Below are 6000 nucleotides of genomic sequence, written 5' to 3'. Positions count from 1 at the left end.
TATCGTGACGGGGAGTGCTCTATCAGCCGGTCCACCATGAGTGAGATCATAGTAACCTCGTTGGTAGCCATATGGTGACCGCTGGCGTTGTTGTTGGCTCCATCTTTCGATCATTGTTACCCAAGGGGGTTCAGGTCCGTTGTATCCAAAACGGTGCGCGGGTACCCTCGCGATGTAGGGAGGGTTGAATACTTCTGGTGGTTCCTCCGCTTTGTTCCCAAACATGACTATCTCATCACCTTCCTCTTCTTCCTCTTCGTCTTCATTTTCTTCTTGGTCGTCTTCCTCTTCTTCTTCATTTTCTCCTTGGTCGTCTTCCTCTTCTTCTTCTTGTTCGTCTTCCTCCTCGGGCTCCTCCTCGGGATCCTCTTCGGGATCCTCTTCGGGATCCTCCTCGGGATCCTCTTCGGGATCCTCCTCAGGCTCATCATCGATCCATCCCGCGTTTCCCTGATTGGGAAAAATAGGGGTCCCCGGGTATGTGAAATCATGCCATGTCGTCTGCACGAGAAATAGGGTTAAGAAGGACATATCGGAAAATAATAATCGGGCACTATAGAAACGTACAAATACTCCTATAGTATTTTTAAATGTTTATATTTGGTTCTTAGCGTGCTCTTTATGGAGTGTAATTAGGTGTTCAGATTTGTCGCTCATTACGACTATTCCTTAGTGTGCGTAAATAACTTCTTGGACGGGTATAGTTGATCAGGCTATATCCCTCCCAGAATTGATTACACATGCTAAGGGGTATTAATAATGTTCGACTCCTCCTCTTTCAATTTATGTTCTCCTAAGATATGACACCATACTAGTATAGAATGCATGTAAGTATACTTTAAAACAAGAAATTATTTGTTTTCTAAAAGTACAACTCGTTAAAGCATTTTAAGAATCAGAGACCTTTAGTCCCAAATGTGTTTATAGTTTGTATATCTTATGTGGTTTGACATACTTAATTCGCTATAAACCGTGCTCTGATACCAATCTGTCACACCCCCAAACCAAGGATGGCGGAAACGTCCGGGGGTGGAGGACTTCATGTATAGTATCATAACCACAATTTCAATAGTAATTTAAGCAAACACAACCAACATATATATAATTGAAAAAGTTACATCACTTGTATGAATTACATGTTTCAAAATCAATTACAATATGTTGTCAAAATATGAAAAGTTTAACGTACCATCCTCAAAAGCACTTGATTACCTGTTTAGTGTTTTCCTGAGAATACGAGTTGTTTGAAAAGTGTCAACACAAAGGTTGGTGAGTTCATAAGCTTTTATTAATAAACTTAGTAGAAGTCTATCACATGTAAATGTCGCGTTTGTGTCAGAAAAACCCGATATTTTCCTTGATATCCGAAAAATGTAGCCTTATAACCAAAGACTAAAATGTATAAGAAATCCTCATTTCTTAGTAGAAATGTCGTGAGTTTAAACTGATATGGAAAGTAAATTTCTTAATCAACCTAAAACCTACTTCGGTTTTATGAAACCCCGTAAACTTTATGAATTGTTATCTCCCTAGGTGAGTCGCTATAATCATACTGTGACTATGTGAACCTGCCACAACGTTTCTCAGGCGTCGCGAAAATGAAATGACATTTGTCACCCGTAGACCTGCAGGTCCCACTGTAGCTAGCAGCAAGGTGTGGGGTGTCAAACCCAATATAGATCTATATACAAGTATCACGTTCTCCCTCAAGGAGATTTTGATTATAACTACCAGGAATTATATCCCGCAGTCGGACGTACGGGGAGAGAGAGAGTCTCACAACATAGGTTAACAAGTTTACGTGAAATGTGTGTGGATATAAATCTTTCTTGTATGAATGTACCCTTTTTGTACGAGTGTGTCGAGTGATGTATCATAAACTATACCTATTATAGTTTATCTAAAATGTATATAATATGTATGAATTCTTTTTATGGAATGTATTAGTGTTGTGAATTTATCCAACTATACTTTTTATAGTTACATAATACGTGTTCTAAATGAATGAATAATATTTAATATGAATAACTTAGTTTCAGTTCACAATGATAAACTAACAAGGAAACACATTCAAATATTAGAACTTATGATTATACACTTTGCTCAACATATTACAAAGTGTTATGATATTAACATGCTGTTGGCTAACTTTAGCAATTCTGCCCAGTTTTGTAAAAATCATAGAAAAATCATACGAAGTCGAAAACTAGATCCGTAAATTCTGAGAGTTCACAAAATGTGTCTAGTTTACTAATAATTTTTATCACGATTTTTAATGGCCTCCAACTTGGGTGAAAATGTCCATAATCACAGACTGGTCCGGATTGTTGTTTGAAATGATAGGCAGTTTTGTAAAAATCACCATAAATTGTAGAAAAATCGTATGGAGATGTGCAAGTAGTCATTTTAAAGCTACAAACTTGAACTATTTGCACCTTGTACGGTTTTGAAAACAAAAATGTTTAAGATGCCCAAAACAGTCCGTGAATGGAGTTGAACTTTTCTGATGAAGGCTGTTAGAAAAATTTAATTATGTTCTTAGTGTTTTAACTTGTATTCCCCCCTTGGAAACTTGAGAAAACATGAAAATATAGGGGTATGAACTCACCTTAAGTGATTTCAGTAGGTAAGTGTTGAAGAAGATAAGTGTTCAACCCAAGAACACTTGAAGAATCACTTGAAGATTCGAAGATCTAACACAATTATGAGAGAGTTTGTCTAAGATACCCATTATTTGAGTGGAAATAAATGAGATAATCATAAAGAGAATGGATTATGCTTACCAAATGTGGAGGAAAAACTCAAGATCAGCCCTTGAATCTTAAATTTCTAGAGAGAGAGAGTGAGAGAGGAAAGAGTTTGATCTGCTTGTGAAATGAGAGCAAATGAGAGAAGTGAGGAGAGAGGATGAATAATCAGCACTCAAAAACGTGGGAAAGAGGGATAATTGAGTGGAAAAGACATTGATGTGACCTAGGTAAGGTGGGGAGGTGTGGCTGGTCATAGAGTGGGTGTGGGAGTGGTTGCTTGTGTTATAAGGTAAAGCAAAGTCAACACTCCACCTCTTTGTACTTTACCCACTTGCTTTCATTATTTAAATAAAGATTTTTATGAAAATATGATTAAATTGTGAATATTTAGGGTTTATTATGTCAAAATATGATTTTGGGTGAAATTCCCACGTTAAAATAATTAAAAACGGGCCTTAAACGCAAAACTACGCGAAAACCGGGAGAAAAGGAGTTCCCAGCGAGACCTCTCGGTCCTAGGCCGAGGTTCGGTCCCTAGGCCGAGACCCGGTCCACGCTGAGGACTGTAGCCGGAAACGAACAGAGGGAAACGAAAGGGGCGAGTCAGACGCGAGAAGCGATGGGCGAGGGTTCGGTCCGAAGGGTCAGTGGGGTTCGGTTCGGGAATAAGAGGCGAGAATGTCAGAACCGAACGTACTGTAGTGAACAGTACCTTCGGTTCGGTTGGTGAACAGTACCTTCGGTTCGGTTCCTCTTGAGCAGGGTTCAGTTTCGGTTAGTGGTGAACAGTACCTTCGGTTCGGCTCAGGAGAGTTCGGTTCGGCTCAGGAGGTTTCGGTTCAGCTCCTCTTGCTCTCAGTCCCTAAGAGGACCTTCGGGTCCTAAGAAGCTTCTCTCTTGGTTTCGGTTCCTAATGTCTATTTTTCTCGTTTTTACCCCGTTTTAAGCTGTTTTTGCCACGGTTAAGCGTCGGAATGACCCGAATGATTCTAAAAAGTGACGGGAACTATTTGAGAGAGATTCGGGAGAGATCTCGCATACTTGGAGAGATTTGGGAGAGATTTGACATTCTTGGAGAGATTTCTCATACAAAGAGATATTTGCGAGAGGTTTCATATACTTAGAGGGATTTGGGAGAGATTTGACATTCTTGGAGAGATTTCTAATACAGAGAGATATTTGAGAGAGATTTCGCATACTTGGAGAGATTTGGGAGAGATTTGACATTCTTGGAGAGATTTCTCATACAAAGAGATATTTGCGAGAGTTTTCACATACTTAGAGGGATTTGGGAGAGATTTGACATTCTTGGAGAGATTTCTAATACAGAGAGATATTTGAGAGAGATTTCGCATAATTGGAGAGATTTGGGAGAGGTTTGACATAGAGAGAGATAGTGTGGAAACGATTGAGAGAGGTTCCATGTGGGATAGTTGTGAGTGTCCGACATCGAAATGTATGGTTTGTGAACCCTGTTAAGCCTTGTTTAAGGATCTTACACACTCCCGATGAGTATGCAACATTGTTTTATCGTTCTAGTTCATTGATTAGAACTAGGGTTTAGGAAATTTTTAACACAAGACTTTTCTCAAGTGATGTTTTCCCATTAATATAGCAAGTTATACAGTATGAACATAACACAAACCCTAATACACAAGGTTTAATCAAGTTGACCGGTCTTGACTTGATGATTTGACTTGACTCAAGATTGACGATTGTCACACTTACAAAGGTCCAGAAGAATGCCAAATTATAGAATGGTGACTTGCTTGCTTGATATTTGCTTCATTCCTCCTCCTTCTTCCTTGTTAACTTCAAAAAGCACCAAAATAGCTCTAAAAATGGAAGAAGATGATTAAGGTTTCTTTCAGGGCTTGAGGGGCTGATGATGGACAAAGCATATCCTCCTTATTCCTTTAAATAGGGAGAAAAAACCTGAAAGATTAGGGTTTTCATTCCAGCCGTCAACACTCTGTGTTTCAAGAGGCAACACGTCGTGTTGACCTTAATGAAAACCGTGTATCATCCGATCTAGACATGCCATGTTGGTTCCTCCAACATGCCGTGTCCAATCCTCAAAAGGGGATTTATTCTCAACTGTTGTTCCTCAAGATTCAGGATGTTACAACTCTCCCCCACTTAAATTTGATTTCTTTCTTGAAATCATTCCTTACCATTCTAGACACACCAGACAGGCTCAAAAATGCAACCACAACCTCGAGCATACAAAGACCTTCCCAACTTTACCGAAGCTAACCTTAGAAGAACTCTCTAAAACCGATGATGAACGACTCATTAATCCCTTGCAGAAAACCACATCTACCTTACCCGAAACCCGAAATCTAAAGTCTCAAATTGGTTTGACTCCCTGACAGACCGCCCATATTGAATGACTTCCACACCGAAACCTCATTGCATTCCAGACCAAACAAAATGCTTCCAACCCTTGATTATCTTGATTCCTCCATTCAGAACAAAATCACTAGCCATTTACTACTATAGAACTCTTATACTTAACAAAAGGCTCAGATAATCCTTCAAGTAGAAGATTCGTCCCTGCACTGGTTAGAATCAGATGAGAACTGCACTACAGTGTCAAACCAATTACTCCGAGATTATTTAATCCAAAATGCAAGTCACTTAGCATATTACCCGAATAACAAGCAACTCCACACACAAATCCCAAATCACTAATATCTCCTAACTCATCTTGCTGCCCTCTAGCTACTTTCTAAAAGCAACTGAGATCTCCTAGGTCCCAACTTGCCTGCCAACTCACTGATCCACCGGATTCCCACCTAGTTGTCGACTCCAAAAGACACACACAGTTACCACATGCGACTTTCGAAACAAAGCCTCATTTGGCACTAATTGCCTGTCACACCCCCGACCGAGGCAGCGGAACATGCCAGGATGTGCGACTTTGTTCATGGATCGCAGGTAAACTAAATATACAACACAGGTACAACAATAAACAAAATATCATTCATGTTCCATCTTGATATTTGAATACAAGGGTTTTACAACTAATAATAATACAAGAACTACCTTAATAGGTACGCATATAATACAATAGGTAAAGTAGGTCACTTGTAATCAAATCCATATGGAATGTCTGTTTAGTGACTTCCTGAGAATACATATAGTTTTAAGGGTCAAAACAAGGTTGATGAGTGTTACAGGTTTTCTGCTAAATGCAGTAATACTTTTAATAATTCTAAAAAGTGTTATCTTTGTATGTTAATAATAA

This window comes from Lactuca saligna, chromosome 5 (assembly GCF_052625555.1).
Source record: "Lactuca saligna cultivar CGN05327 chromosome 5, ASM5262555v1, whole genome shotgun sequence".
Taxonomy (NCBI): Eukaryota; Viridiplantae; Streptophyta; class Magnoliopsida; order Asterales; family Asteraceae; genus Lactuca; species Lactuca saligna.
Note: the sequence above shows the minus strand (reverse complement) of the source record.